The sequence below is a fragment of the Vidua macroura genome, chromosome 14, assembly GCF_024509145.1.
Source record: "Vidua macroura isolate BioBank_ID:100142 chromosome 14, ASM2450914v1, whole genome shotgun sequence".
Lineage (NCBI taxonomy): Eukaryota > Metazoa > Chordata > Aves > Passeriformes > Viduidae > Vidua > Vidua macroura.
The window spans coordinates 14,826,291-14,844,004 of record NC_071584.1 but is presented as its reverse complement, the minus strand read 5'-3'; positions in this window follow the sequence as shown (position 1 = coordinate 14,844,004).

The following is a 17,714-nucleotide window of genomic DNA, read 5'->3' as shown; positions in this document are numbered from 1 at the left end:
GTAAGAACAACCCATATGCTAGAATTGTCTCATCTTCATTTTTGCTTTGTTTGTACCATATGGGAGCAAATGCTCATGCTTTCTACATCTTGTACTGCTTGCAGCAATGTGGGGAACAAAGGGAAATCTAATGGATATTCTGGGACTTTAATCCAAATCTTTACAACCCAAATAACAGATAACATCACTAGGAAGGACAAAAAAATATAATGGGAATATGTTTTGCCAGTTTGTGTGAAAGGTACTGATACTGGCACCTTCTCCTTAGAGCAAGGAGGTGGAGTAGATCCCATTGATCTGTTCCACCTCAAACTAGTGAAGAAAAATTATTCCTGTGAGTGATGGGAAGAATCAAGGTAGGGCTTTCAGTTTTAGAAAAATGTTTCTAATCTAAAAAGTAACTCCACAGTATTTATTCTGATAGGTTTGAGGGTGTGATGTGTACCCAAAAGGAAACATGCTTACTCACATGTATTTCTCAGAGGCCATTAAGCATTTACAGTAATCATGGCCAGCTAAAAACATACTGGAAGCAAAATGTAAAAAACCTACATTACCCATTGCATTTAATCCCCTTGAGGCATGTTAAGGAAACTTCCTTATCTGACCATCCAACAGCCACTCTGGCAGTTACACTCCCACCACCAGAGACTTTAATGCTGGGACCAAAACCCCTTCTCAACAGGCAGCTCCAGTGACCTGGTAGGGCCCCCACTTGACTCCCTACACACCCCACTCTCAGACACTCAAAGTTTTCTCTACCAGCTTGATCCCAGGGTTCCCACAGCAGAGTCTCAGGCCTCTGGCTGTTTTAAGTAATTTTATCACAGCAACAGAATCACAGTTTGTCCTGGTGCCTCCAGGGAGGGACCGTGAACAAAGGACTCCCTGCACTTTTACATCCTCACAGTCTGTGCTGGCATAGCCTGGGATCTTCTGAGTCACGGACTCCTGCTGTGTCTCTGAGTGTCTGGTCACCTGGCTGGCGCCACAGGTCCTCGTGCCATCGTGCAAAGGGCCCGTGCCAGTCCATGACCTCCTGTCCCTGAGCTCAATCCTCAGCCTGCACTAGAGTCTGCACACTGAGCTACCTGCACTAAATGTATTCCCCAACAGGCATCCACAAAACCTGGGGGACATCCACCAGACCTGTCTTGACCAGCAAAGCCTCACTGTAACAAACCATGATGAAAGAAACCCCATTAAATCTCCAAAATCTGACAAAACCTCATGCTCTGCTCTTCATCCATCTTATTTTCTTAACAGGACAATTCAAGGTTTGTAGACATAAAATCTACTTTTTTTTTTTTTTCAATAGGGCTCAGACTGCCTATAGTTTACATGCAGTACTAACAGGCTTTGCTGCAGAAAGGGAGGTGATTTGGAGTCTTCAGCCAAGATCCTCACAGTTTCAGTGCCCCAAAGAAACAGGCTTTGTGGGAGTTTTCTCCTCTCTTCCCCCTCTCTCCTGCTCTGCCTCCTCAGATGGCTGGTGTGGAGCCAAGATGATGGTACTGGTGTGATGACCATGTAGGGCCACTGCCTTTCTGACTCAGAGGTTGGGAACTTGGAGACTGTAACAGAGGCCACCAAGCGCTTCCTTCCATGGCTTCCAGAGAAGGGGAGTGGCCAGTCCAACCTCAGGGGGTGAGAACCAGGTTCCAGATGCTTCTGATACAGGTGACCACTGCATAGGAGTCTATGTGGAAGGCATCCATTTACACTGGGCTTTTCTGAAGGTATCGACATTTAATAATCAGGACTAACTGTATATAGAATCATTCCTAGATGGTGAAAAGGGCCAAAGAAGGACCAAACCGAGTGTTGCTGAGCAAGAACCAGGGAGCAGCCACTTCTTAGAGGGATTTTCAGGTCATGTAGTTTCACTGTTTAAAATTAAACTTCTCCCAAAGGCATGTGGGTCACCAGCACTTGCTGTAATGAGCTGTAATAGCAGGATACTCCATCTGCAAATAAAATCCAGTTATGACAGGAGATAGTCGAGGCAGTAGTGTCCTCTAGATTAGAAATAGAGACTAGCAGATAGCTCTCCTTGGTCCTACAAACTGTGTCAGTGGGTGACTGGATGGTTTTATATTCCTTTTGACTAGCTATCAAAGTAATACAATAAGATTGGCTATCTCAGAGGGGGCTGACAAAGTTGTCACCTTAAGGCTTCAGGCAACTAATTCTGTATGTTATGTTAATAGTTTATAAATAAATACTTCTACATGTAATCTCAATTCTTAATTTAAGAGACTAGTTTCCTGGATATTTTTTTGGAGCTGTCAATGTGAAGAGTTTATTTTTCAAGCCTTTTGTGGTGTTACAGTTCAAGTACTTCAGAGTACTGCTAGTATCAATAGCCAGAGAGGCAGATAGCAGGACAAGACTAACAGCTGTTTTCCTTGCCCAGGCTCTACGATACATAAAAAGGGAAAAACTGTACAACAGTCTTATTCAAACAGCACCAATCGCAAAGTTGTAGAACAGATGCAGATTAATACGGAGTCTCATTCTCCATTTCTTAATGCTTTGTGTCCTCAGGCACAGTAATGATGTAAAATATGCCCCTCTGCTTGGAAAGTGTCCATGTGCTCATGCTGCATAGGTGTCGAGAACAGCTGGAAAGCCAGGGTCATGCATTTGATATTTTCACTCATGTTTTTCACATTTTCACACATAGAAATACACCTGGTACCAGTGTACAAACAGTTGTTAAAAAATTTTCCCACATCCCCATAATCTCTATCCTCTAGGTCTCCTGGGGATTACCAGCTTCTCAGCCCCCAACTGCATGAGAAAGCCACATTTACATTAGCTTTTTAATTCAGATCAGGAGTTTGGTTTTGAAGTTAATTTCCTAATTCAGTGCAGTTTGTTTCCCATCACAGTGTAGTCTCATACCTGGTAAACTGTATTCCTTTTGGATGTGCTCCCGGAGTGCACCTATCATGCTCCAGCTGTTGGCAAGTATTCAGTTAATTGGGCCAGAACAGAGCAATTCCAAAATCATCTCATATGATGTGATAATAAATGTGAAGCACATTTAGTGTTCATGTTAAATAGTCAGCACCAGCTCCTTTGTTTTCCATATCTGCTCTTATTACACCACACTACTTGTTAATGTAGGCATGTTTACCTGTCAAAATGATCCAGACCTGCTTGTGTGTCTATAGAACCTGTTCAAATACTTTTAGCAAGATAGATTTTAATCAGGGTGGCAGAAGTAAGTTAGGAGGCAAGCAGACATGCAGATTTACTGGCACCTCTGTGGGGACAGTAACCTCCAAGAAAGACAGTCTCAAATGCAGTCAGAATAGCACCTTCAGCCCCAGGCCATGCCTGGGAGATATGGGTGGGTTTAGCACCAAACTGCAGTTTTGGAGCTGGCTTCAAAATTCTCCTTCTCCCCTCTACAAAATTTCCTAGGTTCACCCATGCATTAAGGCTTCACTGATTAACATCAAATTCCTCCTGGAACAGAGGAGTGCACCTCCCCAGAGGTTTAACTCTCCAGTCAGCTCCTACTCCCACTCAGCTATCCCTGACCTTCCCTCTCACCTGACACTGTGATTTAAAAACCTTCTCTCCCTCACACACAGAGCAACTGCATATAATCTGACTTTCTTCTGCTTATCCAGGGCTCCAAGACTGACTCTGTGCTCCAGGAATTCCAGCTCCTACAGTGCAGAATCAGAGCAGGGGTGGGGTTCTCAGTCTCAACACTAATACTAAGTCAGTTCTCCCCACTGTACTGAAACTTGGTCAAGTGAATCAATGCATTGGAAAATAGGGCTCAGAAAACCATAAAAGGGGAAAAGAAATCTGGCCCATGTTTTCAGGTAGTGGCATGTAATGTGGAAGATGATCTCAGCACTAACCATTTCAGACAAATAATCCTTTACCAGTTCTTTCCATTTAAGCCTCAGCTCCATTCATTTTTGCCTGTGACTTAATACTATTTTTGGAAACCTTAAAAATATACAGGGAGTTGCCAGCCATTTTTATTCCGATGCAGGAACATTTTATACTGATGGCATTACTCCTGGCTCTTGCTCAAATATCAGTTTTTTTTCAAGGTGAACACCAAGTCCTGACCCATGGCAATGCCATCTAGGTAAGTGTTGCATCTGTTTCATGCTAGAACATTAAGTGGACTCAGAACTTCATTGTTCAGAAGCTGCCTAGGGCAGGAGTCTAATCTGGGACTGCTGATGCTAACTTCTCCCACTCAGCTGACACACTCACAAGTGAAGGGAATTCCCTCCCACCCTGTTAACATCACAGGGTGTGATACAGTCAGGGTTACATGACTGAGAGGGGTGTGCACGCCTGGGCAAGCCTAACTCCACACACACTCTCTGCACCCAGCATTTTTTTCCCTACACAGTGATGCACTACTCAGAACACACCACCCAGCCCAGACAGATGAAGGCATGAGAGATGACATCATTTGTTTTTCTTAGGTTTTTGCTAAACACATGGTATCTCTGACAAAAAAAAAAAAAAAAAAAAAAAAAAAAAAAAAAAAAAAAAAAAAAAAAAAAAAAGAAGCAGAGAATTAGAGCATTTAGGATATTTGTACAAATAGAGTGAGTGGGTAAGAGGAATTACAGGTGGATAGATAGATAGATAGATAGATAGATAGATAGATAGATAGATTACAGATTGACAGGTAGGCATATATATAGACTTATAGATACATACTGTGTTCTTGGCTTTTCTGTGTCACAGCATTTCCTGTCTTCAGCCACAGACACAAAGAAGCAGGCACTCAGTCCCAATTATGCCTGTTTGGTTTCAGGAGAGTTTTTCTGTCTTCACAAGGAGCACAGATTTCTACCTTTAAAACACAGCCATGACTTTTTTGCTTTGTCTTACAATTTTTTTCTCTCACTTAACCCATTTCTGTTTCTTCATTCTTAAGAAAAGGAAATCCCCTGAGTTAAATGACAAGGATAAAAACTACTAATGTCAAAATTAGTTTTTTAAGCCCAAACATATTTTGAGAAGATCTCCAAGCCCAGGAGTTTTCCCCTTCCCCACCATACATACTCCCTGAATTTCCCTGATGACAGGACCTCAGCACAATGAGTTTCCTTCAGTTTGGAGCTGATTTGCTCTGTAAAGGTTTTCAGTCACACAGAGAAAGTGGGACAGGCCCCATCCTGGACTTGGCATGCAGATCCTGTCACTACCACCAAAGACAGTGGAGGACAGAATTAGAAACTGAACTCACTTTGCCCTGTAGAGCTTCAAGGGCTTCCACTGGCTCACCTTAGTATTTAATTTCCTGCAGAGTGGTTGACACTGTCAGAAAATATGAAGTTGGATAGTTAACTTTGCTTTAAAGACAGGAATATGTACGAGGTGGTTTCTTGAAAGTCCATTCCTATTTTCTACTAACCCTATTACTTGATGTATTTATAGGAGCTGAATGCTTCCAGAAGCATAATAAGTATAGGAACAGGATGGTGTGAGGTAGGGCAGAATACAAGGTAGGGCATAGCACAGAAGCAAACTTCTTGTCATTGGTCATCATGTCCTCAACTCAATGTTTACAATTACACAATTTAGAGATAAAATACAGCAAAACACATTATCATATAGTAAAGACATAATAAAATGTAATTTATAGTAAAGAATTCAGGCAATGTCAGTAAATATTTCTTTTCAGCAACACAGAAAAAAGATCCATTTCCATATTAACCAACACATGGTCGGACACCACCTGCACAGCCTGCCAAGGTAACTTGAGCTTTCTTGGAACAAACTTTAAGCCCTGTAGTGCCCCACTACAGCATAAAAAAATGGTGAAGTACAGCACCAGACCACCACCAACCCATCTTGCCTGTTGACTTCAGGGAACACAAGAGGCCAAGTGTGAGGACAGAATATATGTTTAAATTACCTGAATCTGTGCCAAACCATAGATGTTAACTGTGTCAGTTTCCTTTCAATTGAATTTTCTGACAATTTCCATTTTAAAGAACTTAGAGGAAGTAGACCAACTAAATACAAATAAAGTATTTCTCTTCTTTTAGAAGACTTTTTTTCACACAAGCTGTCTTTCTGTGAACACTAATACTGTATTCACACAGTACTGTATTGCTGACAGTAAACTTTTTGTCTGAAGCAGACAGGATATTTCTGTTTGATTAGCTAGGGCATTTTGAGTTTTGCTGACTTCATGCTTTAATGCTAAAATATTTCAGCAGAGATGAGATTTGATCTGGCATAAGTCTATAGGTATGTGGACAGGTGATGTCTGGTCTGTCTTCCTGGAACAAACAAATGCAGTAATGTTTTTTAATAAATTTGTACTGGTAGAAAGAGCCACCTCTGGGGTGGCTCTTTGTATCACCAGACTGATTTGTTTCTGGTCTGATACTCAGTCCTAAATCTGGCTTTACTGCCCTGGTGAATGATTTCTCTTCCACTTTCACTTTGATTTTACCTAGTTTTTTTCCCAATAAATGGAGTCAAACTTTCCTGGGTGATTTACCCTGGCTATAAGCAGAGATAATCCTGTACAAACCAGTGAGAATCAAGCACACTTTGCTCCTCCCCCAAATACATCATAACCTAAACTTCCATCAGTTCTACTTTGTAATCTTTTCTGATCTTCTCTCTACATCATTTTGTATTTGTCATAAGGGATTAAGAATTCTCATAAATCCCAATCATCACAGTACTGTGTCATTTTTATCTCACCCAAACCCAGGAAACATGGCATCACATCATGCCATAAAACCAAAATGGGAAACATTTAGCAGCAAAGACTACCTATATCAAAAATCACCTGAAGAAACTTGCCATGCAGAACACTGAAGCAGCCTGCAGTGTGTAAGCACCAAGTGAAAGCAGTCTCATGTACAAAGTCATCCCTGTGCTGTGGGAATGAAACCAGACTCAGCACATGACCCAGATTTCCTCCTGCACAAACACAGATCAGTATCCTGGAAACACACAAACCAGTGTCTTAGATGAACATTCACACCTCACAAAGACCCACAGGTGCCTGCCCCCCGACTCCAAGGCTGTGGCCACCCATCCTCTGCCACGTACAGCCCTGCTGCTGTCTCCCCTCTCAGTGTGCAGGCCACGAGTTTTCATTAGACTCAGCAAGAACCCCAGAGATGGGATAACTGCACAAAGGACCTGGCAAGTTCAGTGCTTAGAAGGAGAATCTCCTCTCCTGCCTTGCCAAGCCCACCCGATTACTTCAGCCCTCTAATGTAGAAGTTAATTCAAGTTCTCAACACTCCACAGCTCTCACAAGGGTGCCTGAGCACTTGGTTGTCCTGGGGCCTTTCTTGCAGCACAGCTGGGTGTAAGTCTGTAAGGTCCTGATGTTGTCATTAGAACCCAGTATTTGACTTCATTGGATGCAGGGTCCTGGCAACAGCTCTGCATAAATTCATTTCAGTTCCTAGTGCTGCACCCTGCAGCATTAGGAATGAAGAGCAAACTACTTAATGAGTGCTAATCATCTTGTATATACAGCTTTGAAAAGAGCTCAGCATGGTGAAGAATTGAATATCTTGGTTTTCCTATCCAAAAATAGCTCATGGGGAACAGCCCATTTTTGTATTCCAGTAAGTCCAAGTGAAAGTAAACCCAGCAAAATTTATACATGATTTTACTTTTTGTCCAGTAAACTGCAAGACCATTCTGTTTCCTTTTAATATCAGTCTCAGGTGTGTTTTATTTATTATACTCGCTTGTATTCTTCTCTAGGTTTACTCTCTTCAGAATTTCAAGTCTCCTTTATGGTAAAATAAATCTAATATTCTGATACTTCTGAAGGCATAGGATTGGTTTAAATCCAGATTAAGACAATTCATTTTATTCTGTAGAACACAGGTTCATTTAATCTCAGTGTCTCATTTTCCTTACATATAACACAAAAACACTGGCTTCTCATGTTTCAATAACAAAAAGTTATATTGCAGTTACTGATGTGTCAGGCAGTTGGCAGGTGTGCAAGGGAGGGTTTGAGTCCAAATTATTATATATACAGTACTGTATTTATGGAGTTTTTAACCTTTTTTAGGAAAAAAAAAACCACCAGATTTTGCAGATATCCCACTGTGGTCATGTGAAAGTCTGCCCAAAGAGATTGCAGCTGAAGGATGTGCTGTGAAACCAGCCTAGCTATGGTCCTTCTCAAAAAAAGTTATGAGAGCCCATCTCTTTGAACCTGATTCTGTTCTTCCTTACAGTGGTGCAGACTTAGTGATTAACTGTAACTGAGACAGAAATCTGACTTTTTGAGTCAAATTCTAGGATAGCTTGTGTATCTAAGCTCCACAGAGCTTGGCTCTTCACTTTCCAGGAATTTATTTAATGCTCAGAAATGGAGGAAGAACATTTCACTGGCAATATCTGCTATATTGAGAGCTAGCTTCACCTTTCAAAATTATCAGATTAATTTCATATTGTACTATTTTATATAATATCTAGTGTTTGACTTAATTGCCTTGTGTGTAGAGTGATTTGGAATGAAGTGATTTGGAATGAAAGTGAGTGTTATAAAAAAGTAGACGTCCGGTAATGAAAATCTGATGTGATTTTGGTGAGGGGCTTCCCTGTGTTTGTCCTCAGCTAAGAACATTTCATGTATTTCAGTTCTGCCTCTAAAGTAACCATAGTTCAAGGCATTAATATTTCATGAGGCATAAACGGTTCCCCTTTAGGAAAAGTAAAAGCAGTTTTTCCTGTTTGTGAAATTTCCACATTGCCAAGAACAAGAAAGCTTTCGAAACACTATCTTTGCTGCTTGCAGAGCTTCACTGCCTTATAGGGTCTGAATCCCCTGGATTCACGCTGGGGGCGGGCTGGGAATGCTGGCTTTTCCTCCTTCTGGGTGATTCTAGGAGGCCTGCAAATGATGTCATGGTACATTTTAGGCTACAATAACAGGAAATCATCAAGTGTTTACACTGGCAGACTGGGCTGTGATGTGATTTTCCTCCTCTTCCTCTCTGCCCCCCCCACCCACCTCGCCCCTGCCATTGACTTCCTTGATATATCTGCTTCCTCTGATTAAAATACTACAAGGTGGCAACACTGAAGGAGGAAAAAGGGAAGTGGGGGAGGGAGACAGAAAGGCCTATTTTAAAAAAGGATTATTCCCCACAAATCACTGACAGAGAGCACAGTCCTCCCTCTCTGGCCCTGCACATTCTGTGTTAGTGCAGTGGCTCAGAAACACGTCAGAAACTGGCCTGCTGAGGAACTGCAGGATGGACCGCTCCCAGCTGAGACATGAAAAAGAAACTCTCCCCTCCTAGCACAGATGAGTCACAGAAAAGATCTCCCTGGCAAAGTTTTCTTTCTTGCTGCACAGGCACATCTAAAAATATATGCCATGGGTTGATGGATTTCAAGGAGGAGAAGGCCACATTTTCAGGGCTTGGGTCAGAGCAAGGATGCGAGTGACTTTTACCCAGAGACTGTATCACTATCGGTAGCAAACATCAGCTTTCAGTTTCAGTTTCAGAGGCGAGGGAGGGTGCTAGGGTTCAGGTCCTGCTTGTACCAGTGATAGACAGCATGAATGTTAGACATCGTGTCCTTTCCAACCTGTTAATACAAAGGCAAGGAGGAGGAAGATGTAAGGTGGTATCCAGAAGACAAGGGATTCCAGTGAGGTAAAACAGACTAATTAGCTCCAGGGTAGTTCATATTTCCATGACTGTACAGGACCTGGCATTAGCTCAGTTCATAGAGCATGGTGCTAACAACAACAAGGTGGTGTGTTTGAGCCTCAATGGGCCATTCACTTTGGAGTTGGACACAATGATCCTTGTGGGTCCCTTCCAACTCAGAATATTCTGATTCTGTGATATACTTCCAGCTCATTGCTGTTGCACTGGGTTAGCAGAGTGCACACAAGTAGCTCCAAGTTGGAGGAACAGTAAGGAGTACCTGGAAGGGGCTAACTCTAGAGCAGATATCAGCATTTTGCAGGAGCTTATGGAGGATGTCTCCATTTACAGCAGTGTGGAATGGAGTGTGAGATGAGAAAGACTGCAAATACTGAAGAAGTTTTCTGAAAATGAAAATATGTAAAAGAAGTACATACCAGGGGTCTCATTGCCCTGAGCTGGAGGACCATGACTGCAAGAATGATCATCTCCCAGCTGATCCTAAAATTGTGCAGGATCTGCTGCTCCAGATGGATTTCCACAAATCTAAGGGGCCTGATGGGATTCAACCAAGAATTCTCAAAGAGCTGCTGATGTCATTGCAAAGCCCCTCTCGATGATTTTTGAGTGTCTTGGCAATTTGGAGAGGTCCCAGCTGACTGGAAGCTGTGAACATTGTCCTGATTTTCAAGAAAAGCAAGTAGGAGGACCCTGGAAACTGCAGGCTGGTCAGTCTCACTTCAGTGCCCATTAAAATCATGGAAGATATTCTGGGAGGTATTGAAAAACACCTGGGGGACAATGCAGGCATCAGTCACAAGCAGGATGGCTTCATGAGGAAGGTCTTGATTGTCAAACATGCTTCCTTCTATGACAGAGTAACCCACCTAGTTGATCTAGGAAAGACAACTGATCTAATCTTTTCGGACTTCAGCAAAGCTTTTGATACTGTCTCTCACAGTATCCTGCTGGATAAAATGTCCAGCACACAGCTGTATAACCATGTTATGAGATGGGTGAGCAGCTGGCTCACAGGTTGGGCACAAAGAGTTGGAGTGAATGGGGTAGCACCAGGCTGCAGACCTGTCACTGGTGGGGTTCCACAGTGCTCCCTCCTTGGCCCAGTTCACTTCAAGATTAACAAGTTGCATGCAGGACTTGAAGGAATACTAAGTAACCTTGCCAATGATACTAAATTGTGAGCAGCTGTTGACTCCCTCTAAGGCAGGCAGGCCCTGCAGAGAGTCCTGGACAAATGAGAGAAGTGGGCAATTACCAACTCTATGAGTTTAACAAGGGCCAGATTCTGTACTGGACAGAGCAAGCCTGGCTGTATGTACAGACTGGGGAACAAGAGGCTGGAGAGCAGTGCCATAGGAAAGGGACCTGGGCATCCTGGACAATGGCAAGTTGAATCTGAGTCAGCAGTGCCCTGGCAGCCAAGAAGGCCAACCATGTCCTGGGGGGCATCAGACACAACATCACCAGCTGGGCATGGGAGGGATTGTCCTGCTCTGCTCTGCACTGGCACTGGAACACTTGAATACTGTGTGCAGTTTTGGGCACCGCAATATTAAAAAGAGATTAATTTGTTAGAGAGGGTCCAAAGGAGGACCACAGGATGGGAGGATCTGGAGGGGAAGCCTTATGAAGAGTGGCTGAGGCCACTTCGTTTGTTCAGCCTGGAGAAGAGGAGATTGAGGGGAGACCTCACTGTGGTCTTCAATATCTTCACGAGGGGAAGTGGACAGGCAGGTGCTGATCTCTTCACTCTCATGACCAGTGACAGGACATAAGGAAATGGCATGGAGCTGAGTCAGGGGAAGTCTAGGTGGATATCAAGAAAACGCTTTTTATCCAGAGGGTGCTTGAGCTCTGGAACAGACTCCCTGGGGGAATGGTCACAGCACCAAGGCTGTCTGAGTTCAAGAGTCATTTGAACAATGCTCTCAGGCACATGTTGGGATTCTTGGGGATGATCCTGTGCAGGGCCAGGAGTTAGATTCAATGAGCCTTCAGGGTCCTTTCCAACTCAGCATACTCTATGATTCTGTAAATCTAGACAGAAATAAGGTAGGAAGGGAGAGAGTAACAATAATTTTATTTTTATTGTCTTTTTTTTTCTCCATTTATGCAACATCAGCAACACTGACAGTTTCAATTATGCTGAGAAATCTCCCAAATGGAGATGAGCCTGAGACACTCACTAAAGTGAAACTATTAGGATATGGAAAGTCTTTCTCAGAGTACCATGGCTATGTTCAGTGCATTTAGAAATTGCAGGTTTACAGTTCATAAAGCTCAAGAACAGGCAGACAGGAAACCTTTTAGAAAAAAAATACAGTCAGAGGGACTTACACCTTGCATCTGTGATGCAACTGTAAAGTGCAATTTACAGCAGTTAGCAGAAGGAACAGGAACCATGAAGATGTGATTTCACCACTCCAGGTTACTCAAATAGTTATCTATGGTTAGTGACAAGCTGATACAAACTGCATTAAAACCACGGGTGCTTTGGCTTCATCATTATTACAAATGATATTATTACCTGAGGCATCTAATCAGGGCTGTGAGAGAAAGACCATCACAGCAATGCTCACACATTTATTATCTGCCAGCAGCAGTCTACCCTGGTCCAGAATAAATAGGAAGCTTTTGCTCCAACCAGGTAGCTGGGATCTTAAGCCCACTAAAATAGGTGTTTCACTCCCAGACACATCCAAAATGAAGCACAATCTCACATGCTTTGCTGAATGAGGTGTTGAGTCTTTCCTCTCTTTAGTAATCCCAAAGATAAATTGTAAGGGTTCACCCACTGGTAAATTGTGCAGACCAATCAGCTCACCTTTGGGAATCAGTATAAAGATGAAGTCCTGTGCAAACAAATTATTATTATCAAATATACCTCCAAGGCATGTATCAACTATACCTCCAATGTGAAAGGAGAGAATTGTTCACTCTGTCACAAACTTTTTAACAGACAAAAAGCAATAACCTAAATCTACGACCTGATCTATGCTATGAAGCCATACTGGCTGCCAAGAACTAAATGAATAGATATAGATATGATTATTAATCCTAATAACATAGAAGGCACAGAGGGTCAACTTTGTGCAAGGCTAGGGTGAGGGAAAGATATTCACTTCATATTTTCCTCCTAAATAAATGGTGGGATGGAGATTTGTTTCAAAGAAAGCCAAGGTAGCAGTAGATTAAAACCAACCTCACTACATCATCTCTGTCTCCTTAGATAGTGACACAGGTGGTATCACTGAGAATGACTTCTGCAGTTTGGCAGCCAGGACAGAGGGTGGCCTTTGGTGAGGATTCTGAGACTCACTCCTCACCAGTTGCCTCCAGAGCTCCTCTGCAGGCAGAGGTAGGCTGGAAGAAGGATACTCAGAATGTTATGTGGGAAAGATTTGGCCTTACTGCAATCAGCTGTTTTACCAGGCACAATCTTCAGGCTGAAAACAGGTTTGTTCAACATGTGGTAGCATCAGAGTGGTTAGAAGCTGCCTGGCCACAGCAAGTGGACAGACCCTCCCATACACGCACTCTCCCATCACTCAGTCACTAAGGATTTTCCATCACTTCTTTGCAAACATTGTGGGGCCAGAATGAAAACCTGTTTGGACAACTACAGTGACATCAAATCTAAATGTATCCAGAAGAGCAAAGCTACAATTGCACAGAAACAGTAAAAGGCAGAAATACCTGGAAGGGGCACTACTTGCACCTCAGTGAGCAAACACTTTGAAGCACGAATGTCTTGAGGGTGCTCCTTCTTGAGTCCCAAGGAACATCCAGATTTGGGAACTTTAATTCACATCCAGCATATGTCAAATGCATTTGCTTTCTGTGAGTCAGAGCTGGGGCTTGCCAGGCTCTGCCTTCACCATCCAAAACTGAATTTCCCTGTGTTGCTGAGTCACACTGGCGACTGACAGGCTGTGCAGATAGGCTCTGCAGATGCAGGCTGAAAGATTGTGTGAGTGTGCTGCACCAAACTTTACATTTTCCATACCCTGAGGGCCCAGGAAAGTCATTGCCTGCACTGGCACAACAAGTTTTCACCAGTCATGGTGCTGGCAGTACTCAGGGTGGGTAAGAATATGGATTATTTGACTGAAAGTGCCCTGAGTGTCAGTGGCCACTCTCATCCATTTCATGGCTACAGTAACTCTGACAATACTATCCCTTCTGTGAGCAGTATCCACCTCTGTCCTAGCATTTGTAGGGGAAAACAGAAGCAGCGGATCAGGTCTGGCTCTTCCCACAATGAAACATTTGACTAAGAGATTTCTTGAAGGGACTTAAAGCTTTTTTCTTCCAGCCTGGGACAGGTTGGTTCTAATAAATGCACCATGTTCAAAGCACAGGAAGCACAGATGGAGTTAACATGGCTAAAATCACTGGAAATCCCAGCCCACTGAATGTGGACAATATTAAGAAAACAGAAGAGAGGGACAGGAGTACTGAACTTCTAATTGCTTTCAGGATGTCACTAGCTGGGAAGCAAGTAGGAGGTAATATTATTTAACTGTGATGAATGGCCACAGTGAGCAGTCCTTTACCTCAGTTCAAATCCTGCTCACCTCACAAGCTCTGCAGCTGTGCTGGAAGTCACAAGATCGAATTGCACCATCCAATTTGGTGCCACTCTGTGGCAAAAGGGGTATGGAGATGGAGCTGCAAATCAATGCAAGAAAAGGATGTGGGACACAGCACAGTTAGCTACCTTGGCCAGGCTTCCACTTGCAACAGTAGCAAAGTACCTCATTTTGTGCAGTTACACCTCAAAATCTCATTTGAGCAAGAAAGCTGATAGCCAGTATAGCTCATTTTGTCTTGCTGCAGAACGCTTAATTCTCCCTCTAGAATTCTCCCTCTAGAAGACAATGCTAGTCTGGAAGAGCTTGGCTGGCATGGGAAGGCACAAAACTCACTTCTTTAGAAACCTAGATAGGAAATCAAGCTCACAAGGAAGCGCCAAAGGCTCTAAGGGTCTAGCAGACACCTCATGACCATTAATTTATTTAGCATGCTGAGCATCAGAAGCAGCTTAGTCCTTAACCCACTGTGAGAAAATTTGTGTTAAATATGTTATTTTTAAGTTCAAGAGGATGGAGTTTTGGAATAGGGTAAGAAAAAAAAAAAAAACAAAAACATTGAGGGTGAACGTAGCAAACCAGGAAAACAGTGACTTCTAAGCACAAAGTGTAGACATGGTTGGTTAAGGAAACCACACAGCTAAAAATCACATCTAGGGACCCAATGCAATCCATTTTTATGCCATTGCCTTCATGTACTCCTAGCTTGGATATCAAGGAAAAGCTTTTCACCCAGAGGGTGGCTGAGCACTGGAACAGGCTCTCCAGGGCAGTGGTCACAGCACCAGGCCTGTCTGAGCTCAAGATGCATTTGGACAAGGATCTCAGGAGTTGGATCCAGTGATCCTTGTGGGTCCCTTCCAACTCCCTGCATTCTGTAATTCTGTAATTACCAGCCCCCCAGCAGGGCCAAAGGAGCCAGTCAAAAGCACAGACAAGCCTAAGCCCCTTCCTTTCCTGGGCTGCACTGGAGTCATCAAGGAACCACACCACAAACTGCTGTCACAATGGGTAATACCAGCAGGCAGCAGTGCTTTTCCCTTCTCCTTCACTGAAGCAAAATGCCTCATAATGCTCCTCTTGTTGGGGAAACATTCAACTAAGAGACTCTGTGAGACACAAGTGTGGTCTAGGGAAGTGAAGGGCTCACCTTCTTGGCAAAGCCATGTTGCCAAGCACAGGCCCCATTTCTCCATCACTTCTGTGCTGTATGAAGCTGTGATGATGTTTTCCAGTACAAGCAACTCCTCATGCTTCCACACTGGGGAGTGCTGGGAACATGAAAAAGGAGGGGGAGCTGTATTTATTCCATGCTGATTCACAGGTCAGTTCAAGTTAGCAAGAATGGTCAGCATGCATGAAGTAATTTTTTGCTGAGAAACCCTAAGCTGTTTTGCAAGAATATGTTCTTTTTATTGATACTTTCATTACAGGAGGCAAAAGTGCTCTTTGTCACATGGTTTAGTGTCATATGATAGTCCTGCAAGGAGCAGGGAGTTGGACTTGATGATCTTTGTGAATCCCTTCTAACTTGAGACATTCTTTGGTTCTATGAAAAGCAAGGATTTTTTCACTTTCTAACCAATAAAGATGGAAAGATTTTCATGAGCTAAAAATGCCTCATTACATCTTTCTTATTTTGGACATTACTTCTGTATCAATGCACTATTGTATCTTCATGTTAAACATGTAAATGTTTCTCTTGTTTTGTCTTTATTGCAACCAAAAGATTTTACTCAATCAAAATGTCTCCTTGTGGTCTTACCAAAGTGACTGCTTCCCTCTGGATGTGACGGGTGATCACTGGTCTGTGTGACCCTGGCAAACAGTCACTGGATGTGGTGCAAATCGGGGTCTGCAGATTCCCTCCTCATCAGCACGGCTTTGCCTCACGATGAGGAGCCTTGGCTGAGTCTGGGTGCCAGCTCTGGGTGTGCCCTGAGCACATCTCACCCGGTGCTGTGTGGTGGGGCCGGGCTGATGAGGACCCTGCTCCGGCAGTTTTGGTTTCATGCTCAGGTTCTGGCTCACTGAGTGACCTGCCACTGGACCCCACTGCATCTGAGATATCCAGTTTCTGAGTCTTTATTCTGACTCAAAATAAAAACATATTACCAACTATCATTGCCTCTCAAACGTCTCATGTGCTTTGTGCCTGAAATGTTTGCAGTGTTTTTTCTTTCACTCGCACTGGAATAGAGGGAAGTTACCTCATGTTTCAAGAAAAACAAAGCAACCTTAAAATGCTATTGTGAACAGAAAAATAATAGATACAGATAAAACTTAATCAAAACTGAAAAAAAATACAACCTTAATGAAATTTAAAAACTTAAACCTTATTGTATACTGAGTTTTTTACTTCCTAAACAAAATAATCTTAGCACATCATCCTGCTATATAAAAAAGGGATGTTGGGCATTTTATAATTCAAAAACTTCAGTCATTTCAGAATTAACCATACGTAACAAGACTATCCAGTTAAAAGGGGAATATTCCTAATTTATATCTATGCCTCAAGAAAGTAAATTACATTAAAATGGTATTGAGTAGTGTAGATTATGTACTTATTTTTGAAAAAAAAAACACCCCATGTAGATATTTTGGCTAGCAGTGTTACATAAAAATCAAGAACTGGTGAAGGGCCATGAGGGGAACCTGGATGAGCAGGGCTGAGGTCACTTGGTCTCAGCCTGGAGGAGACTGAGGGGAAATCTCATCAATTTGCAAGTTCCTCATGAGGAGAAGAGGAGGAGCAGGACTGATCTCTTCCCTTTGGTGACCAGGGACAGGACCTAAAGGACATTGAGTTAGGGGAGGTTTAGGTTGGATATCAGAAAAAAGTTCCTCACCAAGAAGTGAGCTTGCCCCGCTTTGGGTACTCTGTGCTGTTTTGGGCATCCAAAGGAGGGCCAGGAGCAAGGGGAGAGGCCTGGAGGGGGAGCCTTAGAGTGGCTGAGGTCACTTGGTTTGTTCAGCCTGGAGGAGACTGAGGTCAGACCTCATCGTGTTCTTCAACATCTTCACGAGGGGAAGTGGAGGGGCAGGTACCAATCTCCTCACTCTCGTGACCAGTGACTCAAGGAAATGGCATGAAGCCGAGTCAGGGGACGTTTAGGTTTGTTATTAAGAAAAGACTTTTCACCCAGAGGGTGGTTGAGTTCTGGAACAGGCTCCCCAGGGAAGCGGTCACAGCACCAAGGCTGACAAAGCTCAAGAAGCGTTTGGACAACATTATGGGGCACATGGTGTGGCTGTTGGCGATGGCCCTGTGCTTTCTCGCAAGGCTTCCCTCGCTCTGATTCAGGACACACCTCGCCGTGCCTCAGCTCCCGGCATGCACAAGGAGAGAACGCGCCTGTTCCGCGCTGCTCCCGAGCCCCGGGGGCCGCAGCGGACACCGCCGCCACCCCTGCCGCACCCCTGCAGCAGCCGCGGGGCCGGGCCC